This window comes from Clarias gariepinus, chromosome 12 (assembly GCF_024256425.1).
Source record: "Clarias gariepinus isolate MV-2021 ecotype Netherlands chromosome 12, CGAR_prim_01v2, whole genome shotgun sequence".
Classification (NCBI taxonomy): Eukaryota; Metazoa; Chordata; class Actinopteri; order Siluriformes; family Clariidae; genus Clarias; species Clarias gariepinus.
Window position 1 is genome coordinate 30,044,035 of NC_071111.1, and position 18,811 is coordinate 30,062,845.

General features: G+C 37.4%; 1 long non-coding RNA gene across 1 annotated transcript; it reads right to left on the minus strand.

The window, feature by feature from the left end:
* Positions 1–402: 402 nt before the first annotated feature.
* On the minus strand, positions 403–8,510 carry LOC128534565 (uncharacterized). Its single transcript, XR_008361487.1, has 4 exons — positions 8,395–8,510; positions 6,969–7,100; positions 1,230–1,346; positions 403–511 (listed from the first exon to the last, which is right to left on the minus strand). It is a non-coding gene; the product is annotated as an uncharacterized LOC128534565 (long non-coding RNA).
* Positions 8,511–18,811: the final 10,301 nt, after the last annotated feature.

Consider the following 18,811-nt stretch of genomic DNA (forward strand, 5'->3'; position numbering starts at 1 on the left):
ATGCAGAACTTCTGCAGGACTCATTGCTGTGTCACATCATAGACTACAGGATAACATTTAATATTGCTGGGTATAAGAGACCTGGAAAAGCAGGAGGGGGATATAACAGGTCCTGTAGGTCTATTTGATGTTCATCACCCCTCTGAAATGTAATACAGCGCCACCTACTGTGTCTTCCTGATATGGCACTGTGGTTGTCTAGACTAAATATTCCAGAAATATTTTTCGTTTTTAATAACAGAAAATTACAGAATTCAAGACTGTATTACTGCATCCAGGCAAATAATTATGAATTCTGTTAAAACAGACAGTACGGAGCAAAGTTCTAGCTTTATCCCAGAATTCCCCTGTAACTGTGACTTTAACAGAGACATTAACAGTGAGGAGACGTTACCTGTGTAGAGGTGATGAAACTCCACCACTAAAATTCTCAGGAGGCTCCATAGACCTCGCACTCTTCATGGAGACACTGCTGGGTGATGGGGATCCTGGTCTGTTTCCATAGAATTCACTGTACAACATTACAGACAGTCCTTTAGAGATTTATATTTAGGAAATAGAAATTAGCTTCACCCTTACAGAGAATCACAAATGGAGACTTTGAAAGGATTTTATAGTTTAAAGTGAACTTTTTCAGTTGTTTCCAGGAGACGATCATCAGAGAGACAGAGGAATAATTCACTTTCTGGGAGGAATTTTAATAGTAATTTGTATCTTACCAATCAAATCAAAAACACTAGAGAATAATCGACCTAATTACTACTAAGTGTGTCTTGGAGAAACTGGTTTAAAAATGAAACAGAAATAGAGTGTTTTATGTTCGCGAGCTGAGTCACACCGTAGTCTATTAGAATAGAGTTTAATATCGCTGGGTATAAGAGCACAAGGAGAGCATGAGGGAGATAAATAGTGCAGAATACAGCGCCATCTACTGTGTCTTCCTGATATGGCACCTGATATGGTGGTGTTTTAGACCAAATATTCCAGAAATATATTGATAACAGAAAATTACAGAAATCAAGTCCCTGTATTACTGCATCCAGGGTTTCATAGTGTTTATGATAGTAGTGAAATAATTATGAATTCTGTTAAAACTGACAGTACGGGGTAAAGTTCTGTAGAACAGAGTATTACATACCATGATAATAAAATATAAATTTCTAGGTTTGTCCCAGAATTCCCCTGTAACTGTGACTTTAACAGTGACATTAACAGTGAGGAGACGTTACCTGTGTAGAGGTGATGAAACCCCACCACTAAAATTCGTAGGAGGCTCCAAAGACCTCGCACTCTTTATGGAGACACCGCTGGGTGATGGGGATCCTCGTCTTTTTCCATAGAATTCACTGTACAACATTACAGACAGTCCTTTAGAGATTTATATTCACTCTTTACCCATTTTAACTGAATTCTTAATTTAGCCGCGACTTTATTTCACTTATAATGAACAGAGTAACATTTTTACGATAAGATGTGACTGATAGCATTTTTATTGTTGGTAAAACGTCTGAATAAGTTTTTCTTTTTATCCTTTTTGTAACTTCATAGATTTGTATGAAAAGTTAAAAATAGATGCAGAATTATTTTTAATAGTCCATATAAATATGCCTTTCTAAACAGGGGCTATTGTTGTTCACTTACAATATTTGTTGATTAAATAAAAAAAATGTAAACCAAAAAAAATAAAATAATTAAAATGTTTGGGCTCGGGATGTCGAGCCAACATTGTGATCCTCCTCTTTAATTTCCAACGTAGTCTAATTAGCGCCCAACCGCACGCATAAAGTTTTTTTCCAGAGCAACAAACAAACAAAAAAAAACGTACTCCGCCAGATTGTCTCTTTAAGTCACTTTAGCCGGTCCTAAGCGCGGATAAAGGAAGAGGGTTCGAATTGTGACATTAGTTTAATAAACTAATTATTAAAAAAAAATAATAACATTAACTAATTAACACTAGTATCTACTGTATGTTTCTTTTGTATTCTATACATTAATTTTCTTTTTCTTTATTATACAATGAACAAAAGTAAAACAGGCATCTAACCCTAGCTTGTTCTTTTCTTTTTCTATTCTCTTATTTCGTTTCATTTATTACATAATAATAATAATAATTATTATTATTATTATTATTATTATTATTATAAAAACCTTGCTACATGTACTGTGTTAAGCTAACAGAGATTGTAATAGCATTTGCATATTTTTGCTCTTTTGTTTTTTTAAGTGCTTCAATTAAAAATAAATTAATTTAAAAAAAAATAATATATATATATATATATATATATATATATATATATATATATACAAAAAGTGACCAAAGCCAATTCTTGCTCAAATGATCTCAAATTTTAACAAGATGTGTAAAACTAAACAAGTTTTATGATGGAGATGAATCGGGCGTGCCAGTGATAACATAAAATGTCTTAATATCAACTTAAAATATCATAAAATTGTAAAATTTACAAATTTAAAATCGAAATCGACACCTGGGTATTGTAATAATATACAAATTGTAACTAACTTCTTAATTTAACAAGAAAGTAATTTTACACAAGTCTAACATGTCATTGAGTCAGAGTTTAACATGTTCATGCTAAGTTGTGACTGCTAGTATTTTTATTGATAGTTAAACCTCTGAATAAATAATTACTCATATGTACTGATTTCATATTTTCCTATGAAAAGTGAATTACTAAAATACTAGACACGGTTGGATACTGTTTTAATTCCAGTTATTTAATGTATAGCTGGTATGGCATAAACCCATCACTCTGAATAAAAAGGTCATGTGTTCTAAAGAAAAAAAAAATTAAAGCGTTCCAGACATTTTTGAAGAAACTTTCTAAGAAGAATTCCAAACATTCCAAACAGAGAGTAAATCAATACACCTTTCTCTCAGTCTGAAGGTCCTTTCACTATCTGTCTGTATGATTTACAAATATTTCAACCATGCTTCCATTTTCCAATCTCACATCAGAGACGCGCAGATTTTTATTATTAATAGCTAAAGTATTGGGTTTACACAGCACACCTTTAAAAAAAAAAAAAGGTTTAAAGGTTTTAAAATTGGAACAATCAGATTTGAATAGTCGCCTGACTGGTGATAATATTGTATCTGACACATCACTGGTGATTCTCATGTCTGTTAATTTCCTGTTATTTTTTTTAATTACTGCTCAATAATTACACTAGATATTTAAGTTAAAGCATCGTATCATCACTAAATACTGTTACAGTATTATAAAAATACCTCACCTAACATTACTGCTGCTATTGATGCTGTAACACTACATGAGTGTTGATAACTGTACAGGTCAGTGCTATAATAATGGAAAACTCATGAGGCGTGTCTGAAAGAGTTCATCTGATGCAGAACTTCTGCAGGACTCATCGCTGTGTCACATCATAGACTACAGGATAACATTTAATATTGCTGGGTATAAGAGACCTGGAAAAGCAGGAGGGGGATATAACAGGTCCTGTAGGTCTATTTGATGTTCATCACCCCTCTGAAATGTAATACAGCGCCACCTACTGTGTCTCCCTGATATGGCACTGTGGTTGTCTAGACTAAATATTCCAGAAATATTTTTCGTTTTTAATAACAGAAAATTACAGAATTCAAGACTGTATTACTGCATCCAGGCAAATAATTATGAATTCTGTTAAAACAGACAGTACGGAGCAAAGTTCTAGCTTTATCCCAGAATTTCCCTGTAACTGTGACATTAACAGTGACATTAACAGTGAGGAGACGTTACCTGTGTAGAGGTGATGAAACTCCACCACTAAAATTCTCAGGAGGCTCCATAGACCTCGCACTCTTCATGGAGACACCGCTGGGTGATGGGGATCCTCGTCTGTTTCCATAGAATTTACTGTACAACATTACAGACAGTCCTTTAGAGATTTATATTCACTCTTTACTCATTTTAACTGAATTCTTAATTTAGCCGCAACGTTATTTTACTTATAATGAACAGAGTAACATTTTCATGATAAGTTGTGACTGATAGCATTTTTATTGTTGGTAAAACGTCTGAATATGTTTTTTCTTTTTATCCTTTTTGTAACTTCATAGATTTGTATGAAAAGTTAAAAATAGATGCAGGATTATTTTTAATAGTCTATATAAAAATGCTTTTCTAAACGTGGGCTATTGTTGCTTACTTACAATATTTGTTGATTAAATAAAAAAAACTGCAAACCAAAAAAATTAATAATTTAAATGTTTGTGCTCGGGATGTTGAGCCGACATCGTGATCCTCCTCTTTAACTTCCTGCATCGTCTAATTAGCGCCCAGCCGCACGCATAAAGTTTTCCAGAGCGCACCGGCAGAAGTAGACTAATGATCATGAATGTGTCGGGAAAAACAGCAAGGAGACTGACTCTGACCTTTTTAATAATTCATTTGATAAACTTGTAATTTCTTTGGATTTGGCTGTAATGATGAAGGTGATCATGTCATTATGATCATGCGCCAATAATTCAGTTTCATACGAATTACATAATCTGAAATGTGTTTCATTAGCTTCTTTACGATTCTACAGGGGGCGCTCTAAACTATTCACACATTGGCATCAGGTGTGGTAAGACTGAATTATTTGTTAAGTTTGTATAGAAACAACAGTTATTATGGATGACAAAACAGATTTTTGCGCGTCAGAATTAAATTTTTTGTTTAATTTAATTTTAAGTTAAATATTAAACTCTTGAATTTTAAGTTACTGTAGTTTAAATGTTCAAACCCTGCTCTTGGTTTTTAAGTGAGAAAACTAATGCTATAAAGAATGCGCTACATTTTAAGGCATTTGGTATAATTATTTGAAACACAATTCTAAACACAACTGATCGTGCCAGTGTAATCCTACAGTCACTAAAGTTTAATCTGAGAGACACTTCCCACAGTCACGTCTCTGTCAACACATCACCAACCAGGTGTCCATGATGTCATAGAGAAAGGGAAGGAGTTCATCAGGAAAATGGATCTTAGGTTCAGACTTAAAAAGCATCAGACATGACTACTAGGAGAGCATGAGAGATATAACAGATCCTGTACATCTATTTGATGTTCATCACTCCTCTGAAATGTAATAGTGAGGCATCTAGTGTGTCCTCCTGAAATGGCACTACCAAGTATATGATACGAGTGGATGAACTCTTTGAGCACCTAGGCAAAGCCCGGTTGTATCTATGCTGGACCTCACAAATGGGCACTGACGCCGGAGGCAAGAAAAAAAAAAAACTCATTTAGCACAGAGCATGCTCACTGGCAGTATAGACTCCTCCCCTTCGGGCTACACGGAGCCCCGCCACCTTCCAGCGATTAATAGATATTGTCCTTCGTAAACACCGTCACTATGCCGCCGCATATCTTGATGATGTCATAATCCCCTCGAGCAGTTGGGACGATCACGTATTACAGCTCCAACGGGTGCTCTGAAAACTTAGGAACGCCGGGCTAACAGCTAACCCAAACAAGTGCACTGAAACAAACCTCCGTCTCTATCTGTGTTTGTGTCCCCCGCAGCTTAACAACTACACGATTTCCTATAATAAATTTAACAGTCACTTTTGTCTTATTATTGATATTTAAAAAACTACTGGAAAATAATTAAGATTAGATACCAAACACTGATGGTTTAAAATGACACCAAAATAAGGATTTTGAGTTTGTGAGCTGTGTCCCATCGTAGTCTATTAGAATATAATACTGCTGGGCATGAGAGTTGGCAACGAATTTCATAATAGATTCGTTGTGTCGCACGACACAGAGACATTTGATTAAAAAAAAAACTACTAGTTGAAAAAAAAACTTTAGTTAAGCGCAGAGTGGAGTAAACACACTCAGCCTCGTGCACTGATGCTAGCAGAGTTCGGCGCCTCAGACAGGGCGGAGCAAAAAAACTCAAGGTTTACTATTTTATTTTATATTACTGCTCAATGTTTAGGCTGCTCTTTGCCTGCTGTGTGTGTGTGTGTGTGTGTGTGTGTGTGTGTGTGCGTGCGCGCACCACATTAGACACCGTGCCCACCACACACACTCACACACACACACACACAAACACACACACACACACGCGCGCGCACAGACCCCTCCTACTTTCACCTTCACAGACACACACACTCTTTCTCTCTGCTCTACACAGAAACACTGCTCTGTCGCGATTCATTTTAAAGGTAAAGTGCAGGTTAATTTGTTTTATTTTTACCTTACTACAGCAGTGATTCCGTTAGTGTGTTTTTAAAAATTTAATTTGGTTTTCGAGTGTTTTGGGATACTAGCCACTTCTGGAACGAATTATGCTCGTAATCCAAGGTTCCATTGTATATACTGTATTTGGCAGATGTAAAGCATACATGTCTATGCTTTAGTGTGTGTCTGCTGTCTATGCATAGTCCATTTTTTTTTTATTATTATTATTATTATAACAGCTTAAGGAGCAACATGTTTGTGCATTAGAGTTACGAATTTCTGAGTAAAACACAGAAGTAGCTCACGTGTATTGTACAAAAAAAATGCAGTGCACCAGATACCAATATTTACAATTATTTATAATTAAAGACGAGCAAAATATGTTATTAAATTTTGCCTTGTTTAACGAGCGAGTCTTGATATACCAATTATCACTATTATGTAGTACGCATGCGCTTCTTGTTTTGACACTGAGCATCACATGATCATAATTACGCCAATGGTCATTCTCACACGCACTGCAGAATTGTGGGTAACGTCTTCCATGCTCGGTCTTAATGTGTGTGTGCCACTCATATAGACGACAACATCCGTGTGCGTGTGTACTGTTTACTATAACACTGTGACGTGCGTAAAGCATCTTTTATTTTGTGTGCTTGTGTGTGTTTGTTTATAACATTTTCAACCTTGATTTGAAAACTTGCACTACAATATTAAATTCAATTAATCTGATTAATTGTCAAACTTATCCAACATTACATGATACATTACCGTTCTTCTAAGAGCCTGGAAATATCTTTGTCCCAGTCAGGATTATCCATCTTTGAAAATTAGTAACGATGGCACAAACACACAGCCGAGTCCTGAAGAGTCTGATCTCCTCTGCTGTGATGAATTACACTCCTAGAAAACACAAAAACAAATGTGCAGTTACACTAAACACACAAATTATTACAAATTTGCCAAAATTAAAAAAAAATACTGTATTGCAAATCAAAATACGTTTAACATGTAACATTTAGAAAAGTCTCTCATTCCTCAGTCATATAGAAGAATTCATAAGTTCCTCTTCTTGAGTTGAGATGATGGACTATGACCGTCAATTTCACTTTTAACTGTTCATCACTGACATCTCACATGATAAATTACTTTAAACTAAATATTTTATATTGAGTCATTATTTTTGTCTCAAAACAACAAGTGATTATAATATGTTTAAATGTCATGGTAAAGAAACTAGAACGACTCTCTAGAGAAAACAATATAATCTACAGTCCCCTTCAAAAGTATTGGAACAGCTGGGCTAATTAATTTGCTTTTGTTTTACACTTGAGGCATTTGTGAGACTGAAACAACTAATAACATCAAACATTTTATTAAATCCAAACCATTTTTCAGGTGATCAATGATATTGATTTTTGTTAAAGCGCTGTATTTTTATTGTTATAAAAGAATAAAGCCCGTGTTTACGTCATGCTGTGCGCGCGCCTGTGCTCCGTGAGTTCCTCGTGCTCTCGGTGTGTTCAGGTTTATGAGCTGCTGCTGTTTTGTTAAAATACACCGTGTATTAAAATAAGTGCTAATATAATAATATTCCTCAGCGCACAATTACAGATAGTGTGTACATACAAATACTTACCGGTTTTAGACTTTAAAATGTCATGAAAATAAGAATATTACAATAGTCCTCGGGCTGCCTTCTGCGCATGCGCAAAAACGCACTTTTCACACTTTTGGACCGCTGGTTTTTATCAGGAATAAAAACGCATTCTCATTTTATTTCGTTTACTATTTAATATTTTTATTTAAAAAGAAAATAACTAAACACGTATTAGTTTTGAATAATGTATCTATAATCCCCGACGATGAAATGTTCGTTGTTTCTTCCTGCAGTCTAAAGACACTCCCTAATAAGTTTTATTTTTACATTTGACGCTTAAAAATGAAACAAGAAAGACTAAATTAAATTCAGGACTAAAAGACCAAAAGACTCGCGCTGATAAAAGTATATTTCCCACATATTTTACGGTTTTAAATCGTGAAAATTAAAAAAAAAATAGGAAGTTGAGAGGCCTATAAAGAACAAACGCCATAAACAGCCCTAAAGATTTACCACTTCGGGGTTTATACGAGTTTCATTTACACAATATCCGCGTGAATCTTATATAAAGTCGTTTATAATAATTAAATATCTCACCTTCAGTCGAAATTATTGTTGTGTGACGTTAATATCACCGTTTCTGCCGATAAAGGTTACATTCCAGGAACGCTGGATAAAAACGCTGCTGGAGACTTTAGGAAAAACACTTTCGGTTTGGAAAGGTTGCCAGGTGCAGGAAAAAATCTACGTTTTACAGTAGGGATAAAACCCTCCCGATAGCGTTAATCCTACTGCCTACTGCGGTGTTAGTTTAATATTCGAACATTACACAGATATTCTGAAGCAGGATTTCAGGGACCGTTAAGACGCAGAAAATGTGAAATCCTCAAACACGATGTGAGATTCCTGTTAAAGCTGGTGACAGTGGATGTCTATACCATAGATCCTGCAGAAATCATCACCCCTGTACAGGCTTTAAAGCACAAGATATAAACCACAATAGGAGAGCTGAGAAAGTTTTCAGGATTCAGTTACTATTACTGTTGTTACATTCTAAACTTTTTCCGTATAACACAACCTCTCAGTGACTTTCTCTGCTCTGACCAAGTTGTGAAAGGGAAACACAGACAAGCAAAACCTGACTCAAGAAACGTACATTCACATTAACTACCAAACAGAGTTTTATCAGTAATCTCCCAGAGTTCCCAACTTCGATTAGATCACCATCTGACCCCACAGAACTCGATCAGGCGACTGAATATTTAGAGTCGACATTTCGCTATACCTTAGATAATGTAGCTCCAGTCAAAAGAAAAATTATTAGAGATAAGAAACTTGCTCCCTGGTATAACGATCACACGCGCACTTTGAAACAGACCGCTCGGAAATTAGAACATAAATGGCGTCAAACTAAATTACTAGTACTTCCATGCTATTTAACTAAGTACTAGTTAAATAGCATGGAAGGAGAGCATCCTGAACTATAGAAAAGCTCTTAGTGTAGCTAGATCAACATATCTCTCCACTCTTATAGAAAATAACAAAAATAATCCTAGATTCTTATTTAATGCTGTAGCCAAATTAACCAGAAATAAGACCACTGCAGAAATCTCCACAACAACATCATGCAATAGTAAGGACTTCATGAACGTTTTTAATAATACAATTTTAAATATTAGGCATAAAATTGAGGTTTTGAAACCGAACAATGTAATTGATGCAGATGTTAATCTAGCCATGTCAGATCAGAACCTAGAATACTTTACTCCCCTTGAAGAGAATGAACTAATTTCACTTATCTCTTCTGCAAATTCATCAACCTGTATATTAGATCCTGTACCGACACATTTTCTTAAACAGATAGTACCAGCAATAATAGAACCCCTGTTGAGAATAATTAATTCTTCACTCAGCATTGGATATGTTCCAAAATCTTTTAAATTAGCAGTTATCAAACCAATAATTAAGAAACCTGACCTCGACCCCTGTCAGCTGTCCAGTTACAGACCAATATCAAACCTCCCCTTTATCTCTAAGATCCTGGAAAACATAGTAGCGGAGCAGCTATGCTCATATATACATAGAAATGGCATACATGAACTGTATCAGTCAGGATTTAGGCCTCATCACAGTATAGAGACAGCGCTCGTTAAAGTAGTAAATGACATTCTATTGGCCTCTGATCAGGGTTGTGTAACTATGCTTGTATTACTTGACCTCAGTGCAGCTTTTGACACCGTTGATCACGCTATTCTTCTTCACAGATTAGAAAATGTAGTGGGAATTAAGGGTACAGCCCTCTCCTGGCTCAGATCCTATCTGACCCATCGTTATCAGTATGTAGACTTAAATGGTGATTATTCTGCATGTTCTCTAGTGGAGTTTGGCGTTCCGCAGGGTTCAGTTTTAGGTCCACTGCTTTTTTCCCTTTACATGCTTCCTCTGGGCAACATAATCCGTAAGCATGGTATTAGTTTTCATTGTTATGCTGACGATACACAGTTATATGTCTCAGCAAAACCTGATGAGAAAAAACAGCTTACTAAAATTGAGCAATGTGTGCAGGACATAAGAAATTGGATGCTAATTAACTTCCTTCTGCTAAATCCGGATAAGACAGAAGTTCTAGTCATAGGACCGCATACAGCTAGGAGTAAAATTTTAGATCACACTGTAACTTTAGATGGCCTTTCTGTTCCATCAAATGCAACAGTGAAAGACCTTGGTGTGATTATTGATTCCAGCCTTTCATTTGAAGCACATGTAGATAATATTACCAGGATAGCATTCTTTCACCTCAGAAATATTGCCAGAATAAGAAATTTATTGTCGCTAAACGACGCAGAAAAACTAGTTTATGCTTTTATCACCTCTAGGTTGGACTATTGTAATGCCTTACTGTCTGGTTGTTCAGCTAGATGCATAAATAAGCTTCAGCTAGTCCAGAATGCAGCAGCGAGAGTCCTCACCAGAACCAGAAGATATGAGCACATCACCCCTATCTTATCTTCACTCCATTGGCTCCCTGTGAAATTTCGCATTGATTTTAAAATACTACTCTTGACATATAAAGCATTAAATGGTCTCGCGCCGCAGTACCTGAGCGAACTGCTAGTGTCTTACGATCCGCCACGCCTACTTCGATCAAAGGATGCAGGCTGCTTGTCAGTACCGCGTATTATGAAAAATACAGCTGGGGGCAGAGCTTTTTCTTACAAAGCCCCAAAGTTATGGAATAGTCTTCCAAATAGTGTTCGGGACTCAGACACAGTCTCAGTGTTTAAGTCCAGGCTAAAAACCTATTTATCTAGCCAAGCATTTTTATAAATAGATTTGCCATAGGTAAAGGAGCAGATCTGGGGGACTCATGGACGAAGAGTATTATGGTGAACTGGTATGTTTGGATGCTGTCTTCCTCACTCTCATTGATCACTTAGGTTTGCTGATGGTGAGGTGATTGTTTGCTTTACATGTCAGGAAGCCCTCATGTTTGTGTTTCCTTCTGGCTCTCCCTTTTAGTTGTGCTGTCATAGTTAGTCCTGCCGGAGTCTCTGCTTGCACTCTACAGTTAATATACATTCACATTATACATTGTGTGACTGTGACCATACCTAACTGCCATCTCTCCTCTTCTTCTCTTTCTCCCCCTCTTTCTTTTTCCTCTCTCCTCCTGTCCCCCCCTTTCACTCTTTCTCTCTCTCTCTGTCGAGCTACACATGTCGTTCCTGAGCTGCCAGTGATCCAGACTCCCTCTGCCCTCCGGACCTGTCTGACCCATCCTGGTGCCCCGCTTCTGGCTGAAGATCTCGTCACATGGATGCCCCGTGTGTCTCTCTGGGATGCGTCTGGTGTCTGGGAATGATTCTCTCTACCTAGAAAATGGTTCTGGCCTTGACTGGTGTTGGCAACTGTTTCTCTGGGGACTTGACAGTTCGATAGTTCATGACTGGAACTTCTTACAAGTCTACCTGGGTCTTCAATAACTACCTGGACTCCATATTAACATCAATTAACATCAGCTATTATAGCTGAACTGCCTCCCACCCTACACACTGTATAAATGCAGATCATTTACTGCTTTCTGTTTCACCCAAATGAGGATGGGTTCCCTGTTGAGTCTGGTTCCTCTCAAGGTTTCTTCCTATTACCATCTCAGGGAGTTTTTTCTTGCCACTGTCGCCCTCGGCTTGCTCACCAGGGACAAACTGACCATTTTGATTCATACAAATTCACATTTCATACAAACTTAAATAATTCTTTTGACTGTGTAAAGCTGCTTTGCGGCAATGAAAATTGCTAAAAGCGCTATACAAATAAAATTGAATTGAATTGAATTGAGTTGCGCAGCGTAAAGTCACAGGATAACTCCAGCTTTGTGGGGGGGTTTTTTGTTTGTTTTTTCATTCTAGCTAAAATACAGGACAAATCGAGTTCCTTTTCACCTCAATACGTAACGCGTAAATTACGTTTTTTACGTTTGGCAACCCATACTAACTAACCAATTGGTATCAATAATCCACTCTCAGATACATCATAGCACCAGCATAGAAACTCTGTCATCATGCTAACTAGTACACAGTAGGAGTTATTGTAACTGACTGTAAAAAGTTAGTAAGCACAACGAAAACTAGATAAAAAAGTTTGTTTAGACAAACTTTAAGTTGGCTTGAGAAAGCCGGAGATAGACGTTTAAAAGTGTAAAAAGTTTAAAATAGTTTAAGAAGTTAAAAAAGTTAAAACAGTTTAAGTTTAAAAGGTTTAAAAGACAGATAGATAGTGTCAGACAGATAGACAGGTACAGATATATAGATTGATAGATAGATAGATTCATTCACTATGGAGTTTGTGGTTACAGTTGCGGATCCTTAATGTCAGATACCACCCATATTGACTAGCCTACAACTTGGATAATAATCCAAAATGTTTTGCACCTGCAGCACACATTACACACATTGATGAATGTCACTAACATGTTGCTAGTATGATTAGCAAGTTACCAGAATTTTTCTAGCATGATTAGCAAGTTACTAGCATGTTGTTAACATGACTACCAATTTAGTAGCATGTTGCTAGCATGTTTCAGGCATGATTAGCAAGTTACTACCATATTGCTAGCATGATTAGCAAGTTACTAGCATGGTGCTAGAATTTGTAGTAAGTTACTAGCATGTTGCTAGCATGATTAGGATATTGCTAGCATGTTTCTAGCATTATTAGCAAGTGGCTAGCATGATTCTGGCATGATTAACAAAGTGGCTAGCATGTTTCTAGCATGATTAGCAAGTGGCTAGCATGATTCTGGCATGATTAGCAAGTGGCTAACATGTTTCTAGCATGACTAGCAAAGTCGCTAGCATGTTTCTAGCATGATTAGCAAAGTCGCTAGCATGTTTCTAGCACAATTAGCAAGTCGCTAGCATGTTTCTAGCATGATTAGCAAGTCGCAAGCATGTTTCTAGCATGATTAGCATGTTTATAGCATGACTAGCAAAGTCGTTAGCATGTTTCTAGCATGATTAGCATGTTTCTAGCATGATTAGCAAAGTCACTAGTATGTTTCTAGCATGATTAGCAAAGTCGCTAGCATGATTAGCATGTTCCTAGCATGTTTCTAGCATGATTAGCAAGTCGCTAGCATGTTTCTAGCATGACTAGCAAGTCGTTAGCATGTTTCTAGCATGGTTAGCAAGTCGCTAGCATGTTTCTAGCACGATTAGCAAAGTCGCTAGTATGTTTCTAGCATGATTAGCAAGTCGCTAGCATGTTTCTAGCATGATTAGCAAAGTTGCTATCATGTTTCCAACAGGATAAGCAAAGTTGCTAGCAAGTTTCTGGCATGATTAGCAAGTTGTTAGCATGTTTCTAGCATGATTAGCAAAGTTGCTAAAATGTTTCTAGCATGATTAGCAAAGGCGCTAGCATGTTTCTAGCATGATTAGCAAAGTTGCTAGCATGTTTCTAACATGATTAGCAAGTTACTAGTATGTTTCTAGCATGATTAGCAAAGTTACTAGCATGTTTCTAGCATGATTAGCAAGTTGCTAGCATGTTTCTAACAGGATTAGCAAAGTTGCTAGCATGTTTCTAGCATGATTAGTAAACGCGCTAGCATGTTTCTAGCATGATTAGCAAGGCGCTAGCATGTTTCTAGCATGATTAGCAAAGTTGCTAGCATGTTTCTAAGATAGATAGATGAGTTTGAATGAGTTTGAATAGATTAGAAATACAGTATATAGAAGGGAAGTTTGAATGAGTCTCAGAGGATTCTGGGGATTTTGACAGTTGGAATTTGAAAAGTGCTGGCTCATTTGAACATTCCGTCAATGTAAGTCTATGGGATTTTTTCCCAGTTTTAAACGTCATTTTTAGGAAAACCGTAAGTCCGATCAGTTAGAAAAGATATAGCACACCCGGTCAGATCAGTCTGAAGATCTGGGCTGAGTTTGGAGTTTGTAGAGTTAAAGCTCTAGGAGGAGTTAGACTTGATAATTTTAGTCTCAGAATAATAATAAGTTTAAGTCGGATATCAGTAAGTTGGCTTTCTCAAGCCAACTTAATAAGCTACACCTACTTGGTTTATAAGTTTCTTTTATGGTTTTACTTGGTTTTGCTTAGGCTACCTTAGGTTCAGTTCTGCCACTTGGACCGGCGGCCGCCTCGGGTCTCTCCTCCTCCTGCCTCCCCTTTCCCTCTTCTCCATCACTTGCTAATTTTACTGAAGTGGAAGCTCCACTATAGCCACCAAACAACTGTGATATTTTAACACATTTGGCAGCATCTGCCTGAAGGGCTCCTTTTTTTTTGGCGCTAATTTTTTCGGCTCCTCCTGCTCCTTTGCGTTTTTTGTTCTCCATTTTTGTTCAGCAATGATATGTAATTGCTGAGCCGTTGCAAGGGGGAGGGTGCATCTGACCTCCTCGGCTGTAATTGGTCCAGCCCAGAGTCGATCATGACCAATTGGCCAATCCTTTATTAGTTTATAACGTTACAAAAAAAAAAAAACATCGGCGGCCGGCCCACAAAAGACGAAAATTACCATCGGCCCACCGGGCAAATGCCCGGTATGCCCTATGGCCAGTCCAGCCATGGTGGGCATCCCTGCCTCGTGCCTCTACAAATATTGAAGATATCTAAAATAACTCCACTGGTAGATACTCTGGCCATTGGATTATTGTATAGGGTTAGTATCATTCCAATAAACTTATCAACAAAATTAAACTTTTTCAATGTATACCATAAATACCCCCATTCCAGACGATCAAAGGCTTTTTCAGCATCTATAAATAGGAGGCCACTACAGTAGGTGTTTTCAGTTTCCCTGATTCAACAATAACGTATCACTCTACGCACATTATCCGCAGCCAAACAGCCAGTAATAAATCCTGATTGATCTGGATCAATTATTTTGTGAATCACCGATTGTAAACGTCTGGCAATAACTCTAGTATATATTTTAACATCTTCATTAATCAAGGAAATAGGCCTATAATTAGAACAATCTGAAGGGTCTTTGCCAGGTTTAGGTAAAACTGTAATTAAAGCCATATTAAGATCTTTATGAAAGTGGCCTTTGAATATGGTGTCATTAATAGTGCGTAACCAGATTAGACCTAGTAGATCCCACAGCACTAAATATAAATCGACTGGGATGCCGGCAATTCCCGGTGACTTTCCTTTATGAGAATCCATCGCTGCATTATGGAGTTCATCCAATGTAATTTCAGAATCTAGACTATCAGTTTCTTTCTTTGAAAGTTTGATTAAATTCAATTGTTCGAAAAAACTATTTAACTGGTCGATGTTAGGTTTCGTTTCTGACGTATACAATTTTTCAAAAAATGTTTTGAATGTTTTACTGATGTCCATGGGATGCGAGGTGAGATCATTTTTAGGGCTTTTGACTGCTTGAATGTTAAAACGTTGCTCAAGTTTTTTCAGAGTGAGCGCAAGGAGTCGACTCGGTTTACTTCCATCTATGTAATATTTATGTTTTGTAATATGCATAAAATTTTCTGTTCTTTGTCAAAGCAAATCATTAACAGCAGCCCTTTTAGCATTCCTAGCTAAAGTCTAGCAGCAAGTCTAGCAACAAAGGAGATGGCATTATTTTTTAAAAACCCTTTGATAGATGCCCAGAACATGTCTTGATTAGAAACAGAATTTTGGTTTAAGTTAATAAATTCAATCAATTCTGCTCTCAGCTGAAAAAGACATTCTTCATTTTGCAGTAAAAAAGTATTAAATCTCCATCTGGAAGGTTTACCTAGATTGTTAATCTAAAGATGTGCAAATACAGCATTATGATTTGAGATACTTTCTGGTGGAAATTCAATATTGATTAGATCCAGGCCTGGACTGACCACCGGGCAATGCCTGGTGGGCCGACGCACATTTTTGGGCCGGGGCTGTCAGTCATAATTTAATATTTTTTAAAAAGTTTATTAGGGCAATTTGTTTATTACTGCAACGGTAGAGTATCTGAGACACGAATCGCGGCCCATTGGTTGACTGTCTTAAAGGACATTGAGCTAGACCAATGAAATCTTAGGCCACGCCCTGCCTCCCTCCTGGCTCGCCCTTATCTCCCCATGACAAAATCTGCTATTCAGAGTTCGACCGGAGTTTGAGATGGGTCCGTCTATAACAATGGATAAACCAGAAAAGAGCAAGGAGGGTGCAGGGAAGCTGTGGGAGAAAAGACGTAAAAGCCTACAAGTGGAAGCAGCAAAATGTGCGAAAATCACAGAAATGTTAGCCATTACCACACGTTCGATTGCAGCTGATGGTGTCGGGCCATCAACCTCTAGCAACAGTGCAGAGGCAGTCCAGAGTGCTCAGGCTGCCGGAGAGGCACAAGGGAGTGTAGAATAGGGTAACATCAACGTTAGGTACACAGATGAAGAAGGAGTAGTTATTAAAATTGATTCGGAGGAGGAGGTAGTGAGAGACGTGACCCAACAGGGACAGATTGAGGAAGGCTTCAGAATAGTTACGAGTCTGGTAAGAAGTAGCCGAACTGTTGGCAGAGTGAAGGAAAGGATATTTACTGTATGTAGGGAAGACAGAGGGCTTTTTTGTGGTGTGTGTGTGTGTTCCACTTGTGCATTTAAGTGTTTGTCGACAACCTGCACCACTAGCCTACCTAGCTGCTATTCACAAATGAATCGTCTGCCAATTGAGTACATTGCCATCCACATCAAATTGACGAGTGGTCTACGTCTGTCACGATTGATCGAAATTGTTGTCAATCTTCACGCAGTACAACAAATAAACCTCCCGAGTTATATAAAGGACATGGCAGACTATCAGATTTCTAGGTAGACACACGTAGGCCTACACACACGCAGAATGATGATAACCAATGGAATTAACAATAAAAATGTTAAGTGTAGCCTACATCTTTACTAAATAGTAAGCTATCTGGAGGATTTGTAGGCTAACACTGTGCCAATGCTCAAATTATTGCAGTCAGACTTAAAAACATTTAATGAGTTTTGTACAGAACTTCATCCTTGCTAGGTTGGAGGTCACTCACGTGTGTGTGTGTGTGTGTGTGTGTGTGTGTGTGTGTAAGAGAGAGGGAGAGAGAGAGAGAGAGAGAGAGAGAGAGAGAATTGCTAATAAAAGACTGTATAATAACAATACTAATAATTAAGAATTTTTTTTTACCAAGGTTATTCGCTTCCATGCAGGTTACTGTGGCTTAATGTTTGAAACAAAACAGTGAGCGCATATATCCTTTGATGTGTCATATTCCTCAGCATATTGTTTAAATAATCATGGTGGTCCGCTATGGCCAAAAATGCCAGGGCCGTTTTTTGGTCCCAGTCCAGCCCTGATTAGATCTGGTAGTAATGATGATGAAAATAGAATATAGTCAATTCTTGAGAATGATTTGCAACTTGGGGAGAATAGGTATATTCATTGACTGTAGGATTATGCAATCGCCAAGCATCACATACATCTAAATCCGCAGTGAACAGTCTCAATGCTGTGGAAGATTGAGACAGTGTTACTGAGGTTGACGGATTGGAACGATCCAAAATTGTGTCAAGCACCGCATTCATGTCTGCTCCAGTGATAATTGAGTATCCATTAAGAGATTAAGAGAGTTTTTGAAACATTTGAAAAAAAGGAGGTATCATATGACTTTGGGGCGTAAAATGAAGTCCAACAAACAGAAAACTTAAAATTCCTGAGTGCTTTATGCACCTTCGGTTTCTCTGAGGACTTGACTTGGCTGCAGTTGCTCGATAGTTCAGGACTGGAATTTCCTACAAGTCTACCTGGACTCCATATTAACATCAATTAACATCAACTGTTATACTGAACACACTGTATAAATGAAGATCAATTCCTGCTCTCTGTTTCACCCAGATGAGGATGGGTTCCCTGTTGAGTCTGGTTCCTCCCAAGGTTTCTTCCTATTACCATCTCAGGGAGTTTTTCCCTGCCACTGTCGCCCTCGGGTTGCTCATCAGGGACAAACTGACCATTTTGATTTATACACATTCACATTCCTTACAAACTTAAATAGCTCTTTTGATTGTGTAAAGCTGCTTTTCAACAATGATGATTGTTAAAAGCGCTATACAAATAAAATTGAATTGAATTAAAATAAGTCTCCACTGTCAGTAGTCCAAGTAGTTTCTGAGAAGTAGACTGCACAGGGAGCAGGAAGCACACTTTAAAGTACACTGTGGCACGGACGGCAGCAATCGGCTCTCCACTGCTTTTCCTGTGATATCCCGGATGTGAAGACCTGAATTTTAGCGACTTGACTTTTATTACCTGAATTTTATTACCTGAATTTGTAAGATTGAAAAATAATGAAGATTGTATTTTTAAAACTTAAAAAAAATTTTTGAACTGCAATTTAGTAACTTGAATATTTTTGCATTGAATTTTAAATGCTTGAATTACATTTTCACTTGAAATATACAACCACAATACATTGCAGTGGCAAAAATTTCAAACATTGTAAATGCTCTAAGGATTTTTTTTTTAATTCAGA